Raw genomic sequence first — 12,890 nt, 5'->3', positions numbered from 1 at the left:
TCAAAAGTATGGTTTAACTCTGTTAGCTGAATGCACATATCAGAAATAAGTTTCACACAATGCTTCTGTGTAGTTTTTATTTGAAGATATTATTTTTCCCAATATAGGCCTCTTAGCGCTCAGAATGTACAATTGCAGTTTCTACAGAAAGAGTGTTTCAGAACGGCTCAATCAAATGTAAGGTTCAAATCTGTTAGTTGAATGCACAGAACAGAAAGAAGTTTCATACAATGTTTCTGTGTAGTTTATATTTGAACATATTCTTTTTTCCACTATTCACCACTTAGCGCTACGAATGTCCAGTTGTATTTTCTACAGACAGAGTGTTTCAAAACTGCTCAATCAAAAGTATGCTTTAACTCTGTTAGCTCAATTCTCAGATCTGAAAGTAGTTTCACAGAATGCTTCTGTGTAGTTTATATTTGAATATATTCCTTTTTCCACTCTTAACCTCTTAGCGCTCCGAATGTCCACTTGCATTTTCTACAGAAAGAGTGTTCAGAACGGCTCAATCAAAAGTATGGTTTTACTCTGTTAGTTGAATGCACAGATCAGAAATAAGTTTCACAGAATGCTTCTGTGTAGTTTTTATTTGTAGATATTTTTTTTCCGAATATAGGCCTCTTAGTGCTAAGAATGTCCAATTGCAGTTTCTACAGAAATAGTGTTTCAGAACGGCTCAATCAAAAGTAATGTTCAACTCTTTTAGTTGAATGCACAGAACAGAAAGAAGTTTCATACAATGCTTCTGTGTAGTTCATATTTGAACCTATTCCTTTTTCCACTATTACCCACTTAGGGCTCCGAATGTCCAGATGCATATTCTACAGACAAAGTGTTTCAAAACTGTTCATCAAAAGTATGGTTTAACTCTGTTAGCTGAATGCTCAGATCAGAAAGAAGTTTCACAGAATGCTTCTGTGTAGTTTATATTTGAATATATTCCTTTTTCCACTACTACCCTCTTAGCGCTCCAAATGTCCAGTTGCATTTTCTACAGAAAGAGTTTTCAGAACTGCTCAATCAAAAGTATGGTTTAACTCTGTTAGCTGAATGCACAGATCAGAAAGAAGTTTCACAGAATGATTCTGTGTAGTTTATATTTGAAGATATTCCTTTTTCCAATATTACACTCTTAGCGCTCCGAATCTCCACTTGCATTTTCTACAGAAAGAGTGTTTCAGAACGGCTCAATCAAAACTAATGTTCAACTCTTTTAGTTGAATGAACAGAACAGAAAGAAGTTTCACAGAATGCTTTTGTGTAGTTTATATTTGAACATATTCTTTTTTCCACTATTACCCACTTAGCGCTACGAATGTCCAGTTGCATTTTCTACAGACAGAGTGTTTCAAAACTGCCCAATCAAAAGTATGCTTTAACTCTGTTAGGTCAATTCTCAGATCTGAAAGAAGTTTCACAGAATGCTTCTGTGTAGTTTATATTTGAAAATATTCGTTTTTCCACTACTACCCTCTTAGCGCTCCAAATGTCCAGTTGCATTTTCTACAGAAAGAGTGTTCAGAACTCCTCAATCAAAAGTATGGTTTAACTCTGTAAGCTGAATGCACAGATCAGAAAGAAGTTTCACAGAATGCTTCTGTGTAGTTTTTATTTGTAGATATTCTTTTTCCCAATATAGGCCTCTTAGCGCTCAGAATGTCCAACTGCAGTTTCTAGAGAAAGAGTGTTTCAGAACGGCTCAATCAAAAGTAAGGTTCAACTCTGTTAGTTGAATGCACAGAACAGAAAGAAGTTTCACAGAATGCTTCTGTGTAGTTTATATTAGAATATATTCCTTTTTCCACTATTACCCTCTTAGCGCTCCGAATGTCCACTTCCATTTTCTACAGAAAGTGTGTTCGGAACTGCGCAATCAAAAGTATGGTTTAACTCTGTTAGCTGAATGCACATATCAGAAATAAGTTTCACACAATGCTTCTGTGTAGTTTTTATTTGAAGATATTATTTTTCCCAATATAGGCCTCTTAGCGCTCAGAATGTCCAATTGCAGTTTCTACAGAAAGAGTGTTTCAGAACGGCTCAATCAAATGTAAGGTTCAAATCTGTTAGTTGAATGCACAGAACAGAAAGAAGTTTCATACAATGCTTCTGTGTAGTTTATATTTGAACATATTCTTTTTTCCACTATTCACCACTTAGCGCTACGAATGTCCAGTTGCATTTTCTACAGACAGAGTGTTTCAAAACTGCTCAATCAAAAGTATGCTTTAACTCTGTTAGCTCAATTCTCAGATCTGAAAGAAGTTTCACAGAATGCTTCTGTGTAGTTTATATTTGAATATATTTCTTTTTCCACTCTTAACCTCTTAGCGCTCCGAATGTCCACTTGCATTTTCTACAGAAAGAGTGTTCAGAACGGCTCAATCAAAAGTATGGTTTTAATCTGTTAGTTGAATGCACAGATCAGAAAGAAGTTTCACAGAATGCTTCTGTGTAGTTTTTATTTGTAGATTTTTTTTTCCGAATATAGGCCTCTTAGCGCTAAGAATGTCCAATTGCAGTTTCTACAGAAATAGTGTTTCAGAAAGGCTCAATCAAAATTATGTTCAACACTTTTAGTTGAATGCACATAACAGAAAGAAGTTTTATACAATGCTTCTGTGTAGTTTATATTTGAACATATTCCTTTTTCCACTATTACCCACTTAGGGCTCCGAATGTCCAGATGCATACTCTACAGACAAAGTGTTTCAAAACTGTTCATCAAAAGTATGGTTTAACTCTGTTTGCTGAATGCTCAGATCAGAAAGAAGTTTGACAGAATGCTTCTGTGTAGTTTATATTTGAATATATTCCTTTTTCCACTACTACCCTCTTAGCGCTCCAAATGTCCAGTTGCGTTTTGTACAGAAAGAGTTTTCAGAACTGCTCAATCAAAAGTATGGTTTAACTCTGTTAGCTGAATGCACAGATCAGAAAGAAGTTTCACAGAATGATTCTGTGTAGTTTATATTTGAAGATATTCCTTTTTCCAATATTACACTCTTAGCGCTCCGAATCTCCACTTGCATTTTCTACAGAAAGAGTGTTTCAGAACGGCTCAATCAAAACTAATGTTCAACTCTTTTAGTTGAATGAACAGTACAGAAAGAAGTTTCACAGAATGCTTCTGTGTAGTTTATATTTGAACATATTCTTTTTTCCACTATTACCAACTTAGCGCTACGAATGTCCAGTTGCATTTTCTACAGACAGAGTGTTTCAAAACTGCCCAATCAAAAGTATGCTTTAACTCTGTTAGCTCAATTCTCAGATCTGAAAGAAGTTTCACAGAATGCTTCTGTGTAGTTTATATTTGAATATATTCGTTTTTCCACTACTACCCTCTTAGCGCTCCAAATGTCCAGTTGCATTTTCTACAGAAAGAGTGTTCAGAACTCCTCAATCAAAAGTATGGTTTAACTCTGTAAGCTGAATGCACAGATCAGAAAGAAGTTTCACAGAATGCTTCTGTGTAGTTTTTATTTGTAGATATTCTTTTTCCCAATATAGGCCTCTTAGTGCTCAGAATGTCCCATTGCAGTTTCTACAGAAAGAGTGTTTCAGAACGGCTCAATCAAAAGTAAGGTTCAACTCTGTTAGTTGAATGCACAGAACAGAAAGAAGTTTCACAGAATGCTACTGTGTAGTTTATATTAGAATATATTCCTTTTTCCACTATTACCCTCTTAGCGCTCCGAATGTCCACTTCCATTTTCTACAGAAAGTGTGTTCGGAACTGCGCAATCAAAAGTATGGTTTAACTCTGTTAGCTGAATGCACATATCCGAAATAAGTTTCACACAATGCTTCTGTGTAGTTTTTATTTGAAGATATTATTTTTCCCAATATAGGCCTCTTAGCGCTCAGAATGTCCAATTGCAGTTTCTACAGAAAGAGTGTTTCAGAACGGCTCAATCAAAAGTAAGGTTCAACCCTGGTAGTTGAATGCACAGAACAGAAAGTAGTTTCACAGAATGCTTCTGTGTAGTTTATATTTGAATATATTCCTTTTTCCACTATTACCCTCTTAGCGCTCCGAATGTCCACTTCCATTTTCTACAGAAAGTGTGTTCGGAACTGCGCAATCAAAAGTATGGTTTAACTCTGTTAGCTGAATGCACATATCAGAAATAAGTTTCACACAATGCTTCTGTGTAGTTTTTATTTGAAGATATTATTTTTCCCAATATAGGCCTCTTAGCGCTCAGAATGTCCAATTGCATTTTCTACAGAAAGAGTGTTTCAGAACGGCTCAATCAAATGTAAGTTTCAAATCTGTTAGTTGAATGCACAGAACAGAAAGAAGTTTCATACAATGCTTCTGTGTAGTTTATATTTGAACATATTCTTTTTTCCACTATTCACCACTTAGCGCTACGAATGTCCAGTTGCATTTTCTACAGACAGAGTGTTTCAAAACTGCTCAATCAAAAGTATGCTTTAACTCTGTTAGCTGAATTCTCAAATCTGAAAGAAGTTTCACAGAATGCTTCTGTGTAGTTTATATTTGAATATATTCCTTTTTCCACTCTTAACCTCTTATCGCTCCGAATGTCCACTTGCATTTTCTACAGAAAGAGTGTTCAGAACGGCTCAATCAAAAGTATGGTTTTACTCTGTTAGTTGAATGCACAGATCAGAAAGAAGTTTCACAGAATGCTTCTGTGTAGTTTTTATTTGTAGATATTTTTTTTCCGAATATAGGCCTCTTAGCGCTAAGAATGTCCAATTGCAGTTTCTACAGAAATAATGTTTCAGAACGGCTCAATCAAAAGTAATGTTCAACTCTTTTAGTTGAATGCACAGAACAGAAAGAAGTTTCATACAATGCTTTTGTGTAGTTTATATTTGAACATATTCCTTTTTCCACTATTACCCACTTAGGGCTCCGAATGTCCAGATGCATATTCTACAGACAAAGTGTTTCAAAACTGTTCATCAAAAGTATGGTTTAACTCTGTTAGCTGAATGCTCAGATCAGAAAGAAGTTTCACAGAATGCTTCTGTGTAGTTTATATTTGAATATATTCCATTTTGCACTACTACCCTCTTAGCGCTCCAAATGTCCAGTTGCATTTGCTACAGAAAGAGTGTTCAGAACTGCTCAATCAAAAGTATGGTTTAACTCTGTTAGCTGAATGCACAGATCAGAAAGAAGTTTCACAGAATGATTCTGTGTAGTTTATATTTGAAGATATTCCTTTTTCCAATATTACACTCCTAGCGCTCCGAATCTCCACTTGCATTTTCTACAGAAAGAGTGTTTCAGAACGGCTCAATCAAAAGAAATGTTCAACTCTTTTAGTTGAATGAACAGAACAGAAAGAAGTTTCACAGAATGCTTCTGTGTAGTTTATATTTGAACATATTCTTTTTTCCACTATTACCCACTTAGCGCTACGAATGTCCAGTTGCATTTTCTACAGACAGAGTGTTTCAAAACTGCCCAATCAAAAGTATGCTTTAACTCTGTTAGGTCAATTCTCAGATCTGAAAGAAGTTTCACAGAATGCTTCTGTGTAGTTTATATTTGAAAATATTCGTTTTTCCACTACTACCCTCTTAGCGCTCCAAATATCCAGTTGAATTTTCTACAGAAAGAGTGTTCAGAACTCCTCAATCAAAAGTATGGTTTAACTCTGTAAGCTGAATGCACAGATCAGAAAGAAGTTTCACAGAATGCTTCTGTGTAGTTTTTATTTGTAGATATTCTTTTTCCCAATATAGGCCTCTTAGCGCTCAGAATGTCCAACTGCAGTTTCTAGAGAAAGAGTGTTTCAGAACGGCTCAATCAAAAGTAAGGTTCAACTCTGTTAGTTGAATGCACAGAACAGAAAGAAGTTTCACAGAATGCTTCTGTGTAGTTTATATTAGAATATATTCCTTTTTCCACTATTACCCTCTTAGCGCTCCGAATGTCCACTTCCATTTTCTACAGAAAGTGTGTTCGGAACTGCGCAATCAAAAGTATGGTTTAACTCTGTTAGCTGAATGCACATATCAGAAATAAGTTTCACACAATGCTTCTGTGTAGTTTTTATTTGAAGATATTATTTTTCCCAATATAGGCCTCTTAGCGCTCAGAATGTCCAATTGCAGTTTCTACAGAAAGAGTGTTTCAGAACGGCTCAATCAAATGTAAGGTTCAAATCTGTTAGTTGAATGCACAGAACAGAAAGAAGTTTCATACAATGCTTCTGTGTAGTTTATATTTGAACATATTCTTTTTTCCACTATTCACCACTTAGCGCTACGAATGTCCAGTTGCATTTTCTACAGACAGAGTGTTTCAAAACTGCTCAATCAAAAGTATGCTTTAACTCTGTTAGCTCAATTCTCAGATCTGAAAGAAGTTTCACAGAATGCTTCTGTGTAGTTTATATTTGAATATATTTCTTTTTCCACTCTTAACCTCTTAGCGCTCCGAATGTCCACTTGCATTTTCTACAGAAAGAGTGTTCAGAACGGCTCAATCAAAAGTATGGTTTTAATCTGTTAGTTGAATGCACAGATCAGAAAGAAGTTTCACAGAATGCTTCTGTGTAGTTTTTATTTGTAGATTTTTTTTTCCGAATATAGGCCTCTTAGCGCTAAGAATGTCCAATTGCAGTTTCTACAGAAATAGTGTTTCAGAAAGGCTCAATCAAAATTATGTTCAACACTTTTAGTTGAATGCACAAAACAGAAAGAAGTTTCATACAATGCTTCTGTGTAGTTTATATTTGAACATATTCCTTTTTCCACTATTACCCACTTAGGGCTCCGAATGTCCAGATGCATACTCTACAGACAAAGTGTTTCAAAACTGTTCATCAAAAGTATGGTTTAACTCTGTTTGCTGAATGCTCAGATCAGAAAGAAGTTTGACAGAATGCTTCTGTGTAGTTTATATTTGAATATATTCCTTTTTCCACTACTACCCTCTTAGCGCTCCAAATGTCCAGTTGCGTTTTCTACAGAAAGAGTTTTCAGAACTGCTCAATCAAAAGTATGGTTTAACTCTGTTAGCTGAATGCACAGATCAGAAAGAAGTTTCACAGAATGATTCTGTGTAGTTTATATATGAAGATATTCCTTTTTCCAATATTACACTCTTAGCGCTCCGAATCTCCACTTGCATTTTCTACAGAAAGAGTGTTTCAGAACGGCTCAATCAAAACTAATGTTCAACTCTTTTAGTTGAATGAACAGTACAGAAAGAAGTTTCACAGAATGCTTCTGTGTAGTTTATATTTGAACATATTCTTTTTTCCACTATTACCAACTTAGCGCTACGAATGTCCAGTTGCATTTTCTACAGACAGAGTGTTTCAAAACTGCCCAATCAAAAGTATGCTTTAACTCTGTTAGCTCAAGTCTCAGATCTGAAAGAAGTTTCACAGAATGCTTCTGTGTAGTTTATATTTGAATATATTCGTTTTTCCACTACTACCCTCTTAGCGCTCCAAATGTCCAGTTGCATTTTCTACAGAAAGAGTGTTCAGAACTCCTCAATCAAAAGTATGGTTTAACTCTGTAAGCTGAATGCACAGATCAGAAAGAAGTTTCACAGAATGCTTCTGTGTAGTTTTTATTTGTAGATATTCTTTTTCCCAATATAGGCCTCTTAGTGCTCAGAATGTCCCATTGCAGTTTCTACAGAAAGAGTGTTTCAGAACGGCTCAATCAAAAGTAAGGTTCAACTCTGTTAGTTGAATGCACAGAACAGAAAGAAGTTTCACAGAATGCTACTGTGTAGTTTATATTAGAATATATTCCTTTTTCCACTATTACCCTCTTAGCGCTCCGAATGTCCACTTCCATTTTCTACAGAAAGTGTGTTCGGAACTGCGCAATCAAAAGTATGGTTTAACTCTGTTAGCTGAATGCACATATCCGAAATAAGTTTCACACAATGCTTCTGTGTAGTTTTTATTTGAAGATATTATTTTTCCCAATATAGGCCTCTTAGCGCTCAGAATGTCCAATTGCAGTTTCTACAGAAAGAGTGTTTCAGAACGGCTCAATCAAAAGTAAGGTTCAACCCTGGTAGTTGAATGCACAGAACAGAAAGTAGTTTCACAGAATGCTTCTGTGTAGTTTATATTTGAATATATTCCTTTTTCCACTATTACCCTCTTAGCGCTCCGAATGTCCACTTCCATTTTCTACAGAAAGTGTGTTCGGAACTGCGCAATCAAAAGTATGGTTTAACTCTGTTAGCTGAATGCACATATCAGAAATAAGTTTCACACAATGCTTCTGTGTAGTTTTTATTTGAAGATATTATTTTTCCCAATATAGGCCTCTTAGCGCTCAGAATGTCCAATTGCATTTTCTACAGAAAGAGTGTTTCAGAACGGCTCAATCAAATGTAAGTTTCAAATCTGTTAGTTGAATGCACAGAACAGAAAGAAGTTTCATACAATGCTTCTGTGTAGTTTATATTTGAACATATTCTTTTTTCCACTATTCACCACTTAGCGCTACGAATGTCCAGTTGCATTTTCTACAGACAGAGTGTTTCAAAACTGCTCAATCAAAAGTATGCTTTAACTCTGTTAGCTGAATTCTCAAATCTGAAAGAAGTTTCAGAGAATGCTTCTGTGTAGTTTATATTTGAATATATTCCTTTTTCCACTCTTAACCTCTTATCGCTCCGAATGTCCACTTGCATTTTCTACAGAAAGAGTGTTCAGAACGGCTCAATCAAAAGTATGGTTTTACTCTGTTAGTTGAATGCACAGATCAGAAAGAAGTTTCACAGAATGCTTCTGTGTAGTTTTTATTTGTAGATATTTTTTTTCCGAATATAGGCCTCTTAGCGCTAAGAATGTCCAATTGCAGTTTCTACAGAAATAATGTTTCAGAACGGCTCAATCAAAAGTAATGTTCAACTCTTTTAGTTGAATGCACAGAACAGAAAGAAGTTTCATACAATGCATCTGTGTAGTTTATATTTGAACATATTCCTTTTTCCGCTATTACCCACTTAGGGCTCCGAATGTCCAGTTGCATATTCTACAGACAAAGTGTTTCAAAACTGTTCATCAAAAGTATGGTTTAACTCTGTTAGCTGAATGCTCAGATCAGAAAGAAGTTTCACAGAATGCTTCTGTGTAGTTTATATTTGAATATATTCCTTTTTCCACTACTACCCTCTTAGCGATCCAAATGTCCAGCTGCATTTTCTACAGAAAGAGTGTTCAGAACTGCTCAATCAAAAGTATGGTTTAACTCTGTTAGCTGAATGCACAGATCAGAAAGAAGTTTCACAGAATGATTCTGTGTAGTTTATATTTGAAGATATTCCTTTTTCCACTATTAGCCTCTTAGCGCTCCGAATCTCCACTTGCATTTTATACAGAAAGAGTGTTTCAGAGCGGCTCAATCAAAACTAATGTTCAACTCTTTTAGTTGAATGAACAGAACAGAAAGAAGTTTCACAGAATGCTTCTGTGTAGTTTTTATTTGTAGATATTCTTTTTCCCAATATAGGCCTCTTAGCGCTCAGAATGTCTAATTGCAGTTTCTACAGAAAGAGTGTTTCAGAACGGCTCTATCAAAAGTACGGTTCAACCCTGGTAGTTGAATGCACAGAACATAAAGAAGTTACACAGAATTCTTCTGTGTAGTTTATATTTGAATATATTCCTTTTTCAACTATTACACTCTTAGCGCTCCGAATGTCCACTTGCATTTTCTACAGAAAGTGTGTTTTGACCTGTGCAATCAAAAGTATGGTCTAACTCTGTTAGCTGAATGCACATATCAGAAATAAGTTTCCAACAATGCTTCTGTGTAGTTTTTCTTTGAAGATATTATTTTTCCCAATATATTCCACTTAGCGCTCAGAATGTCCAATTGCAGTTTCTACAGAAAGAGTGTTTCAGAACGGCTCAATCAAATGTAAGGTTCAATTCTCTTAGTTGAATGCACAGAACAGAAAGAAGTTTCACAGAATGCTTCTGTGTAGTATTTAGTTGAAGATACTCCTTTTCTGACTATTACCCACTTAGCGCTCCGAATATCCACTGGCAGTTTCTACACAAAGAGTGTTTCAGAACTTCTCCTTCAAAAGTAAGGCTGAACTCTGTTAGTTGAATGCGGAGAACAGAAAGGGGTTTCAGAGAATGCTTCTGTGTAGTTTTTAATTGGAGATATTCCTATTTCCTCTATAACAATCTTAGCGCTCCGAATGTCCACTTGCATTTTCTACAAAAAGAGTGTTTCATAACTGCTCAATCAAAAATATGGTTTAGCTCTGTTAACTGAATTTACAGATCAGAAATATGTTTCACAGAATGCATCTGTGTAGTTTTTATTTGAAGATATTCTTTTTCCCAATGTAGGCCTCTTAGCGCTTAGTATGTCCAATTGCAGTTTCTACAGAAAGAGTGTTTCAGAACGGCTCAATCAAAAGTAAGGTTCAACTCTGTTAGTTGAATGCACAGAACAGAAAGAAGTTTCACAGAATGCTACTGTGTAGTTTATATTTGAATATATTCCTTTTTCCACTATTACCCTCTTAGCGCTCCGAATGTCCACTTAAATTTTCTACAGAAAGTGTGTTCGGAACTGCGCAATCAAAAGTATGGTTTAACTCTGTTAGCTGACTGCACATATCAGAAATAAGTTTCACACAATGCTTCTGTGTAGTTTTTATTTGAAGATATTATTTTTCCCAATATAGGCCTCTTAGCGCTCAGAATGTACAATTGCAGTTTCTACAGAAAGAGTGTTTCAGAACGGCTCAATCAAATGTAAGGTTCAAATCTGTTAGTTGAATGCACAGAACAGAAAGAAGTTTCATACAATGTTTCTGTGTAGTTTATATTTGAACATATTCTTTTTTCCACTATTCACCACTTAGCGCTACGAATGTCCAGTTGCATTTTCTACAGACAGAGTGTTTCAAAACTGCTCAATCAAAAGTATGCTTTAACTCTGTTAGCTCAATTCTCAGATCTGAAAGTAGTTTCACAGAATGCTTCTGTGTAGTTTATATTTGAATATATTCCTTTTTCCACTCTTAACCTCTTAGCGCTCCGAATGTCCACTTGCATTTTCTACAGAAAGAGTGTTCAGAACGGCTCAATCAAAAGTATGGTTTTACTCTGTTAGTTGAATGCACAGATCAGAAAGAAGTTTCACAGAATGCTTCTGTGTAGTTTTTATTTGTAGATATTTTTTTTCCGAATATAGGCCTCTTAGTGCTAAGAATGTCCAATTGCAGTTTCTACAGAAATAGTGTTTCAGAACGGCTCAATCAAAAGTAAGGTTCAACTCTGTTAGTTGAATGCACAGAACAGAAAGAAGTTTCACAGAATGCTACTGTGTAGTTTATATTAGAATATATTCCTTTTTCCACTATTACCCTCTTAGCGCTCCGAATGTCCACTTCCATTTTCTACAGAAAGTGTGTTCGGAACTGCGCAATCAAAAGTATGGTTTAACTCTGTTAGCTGAATGCACATATCCGAAATAAGTTTCACACAATGCTTCTGTGTAGTTTTTATTTGAAGATATTATTTTTCCCAATATAGGCCTCTTAGCGCTCAGAATGTCCAATTGCAGTTTCTACAGAAAGAGTGTTTCAGAACGGCTCAATCAAAAGTAAGGTTCAACCCTGGTAGTTGAATGCACAGAACAGAAAGTAGTTTCACAGAATGCTTCTGTGTAGTTTATATTTGAATATATTCCTTTTTCCACTATTACCCTCTTAGCGCTCCGAATGTCCACTTCCATTTTCTACAGAAAGTGTGTTCGGAACTGCGCAATCAAAAGTATGGTTTAACTCTGTTAGCTGAATGCACATATCAGAAATAAGTTTCACACAATGCTTCTGTGTAGTTTTTATTTGAAGATATTATTTTTCCCAATATAGGCCTCTTAGCGCTCAGAATGTCCAATTGCATTTTCTACAGAAAGAGTGTTTCAGAACGGCTCAATCAAATGTAAGTTTCAAATCTGTTAGTTGAATGCACAGAACAGAAAGAAGTTTCATACAATGCTTCTGTGTAGTTTATATTTGAACATATTCTTTTTTCCACTATTCACCACTTAGCGCTACGAATGTCCAGTTGCATTTTCTACAGACAGAGTGTTTCAAAACTGCTCAATCAAAAGTATGCTTTAACTCTGTTAGCTGAATTCTCAAATCTGAAAGAAGTTTCACAGAATGCTTCTGTGTAGTTTATATTTGAATATATTCCTTTTTCCACTCTTAACCTCTTATCGCTCCGAATGTCCACTTGCATTTTCTACAGAAAGAGTGTTCAGAACGGCTCAATCAAAAGTATGGTTTTACTCTGTTAGTTGAATGCACAGATCAGAAAGAAGTTTCACAGAATGCTTCTGTGTAGTTTTTATTTGTAGATATTTTTTTTCCGAATATAGGCCTCTTAGCGCTAAGAATGTCCAATTGCAGTTTCTACAGAAATAATGTTTCAGAACGGCTCAATCAAAAGTAATGTTCAACTCTTTTAGTTGAATGCACAGAACAGAAAGAAGTTTCATACAATGCTTTTGTGTAGTTTATATTTGAACATATTCCTTTTTCCACTATTACCCACTTAGGGCTCCGAATGTCCAGATGCATATTCTACAGACAAAGTGTTTCAAAACTGTTCATCAAAAGTATGGTTTAACTCTGTTAGCTGAATGCTCAGATCAGAAAGAAGTTTCACAGAATGCTTCTGTGTAGTTTATATTTGAATATATTCCATTTTGCACTACTACCCTCTTAGCGCTCCAAATGTCCAGTTGCATTTGCTACAGAAAGAGTGTTCAGAACTGCTCAATCAAAAGTATGGTTTAACTCTGTTAGCTGAATGCACAGATCAGAAAGAAGTTTCACAGAATGATTCTGTGTAGTTTATATTTGAAGATATTCCTTTTTCCAA

General features: G+C 35.5%; 1 long non-coding RNA gene across 1 annotated transcript in view; it reads left to right on the top strand.

Moving 5' to 3' along the window:
* Positions 1–12,890, top strand: part of LOC134735910 (uncharacterized) — a 447,277-nt gene that overhangs the window by 169,649 nt on the left and 264,738 nt on the right. The gene's annotated exons all lie outside the window — the stretch shown is intronic.

This window comes from Symphalangus syndactylus, chromosome 24 (genome assembly GCF_028878055.3).
Source record: "Symphalangus syndactylus isolate Jambi chromosome 24, NHGRI_mSymSyn1-v2.1_pri, whole genome shotgun sequence".
NCBI lineage: Eukaryota > Metazoa > Chordata > Mammalia > Primates > Hylobatidae > Symphalangus > Symphalangus syndactylus.
Note: the sequence above shows the minus strand (reverse complement) of the source record. Positions and strands in the feature narration are given on the sequence as shown.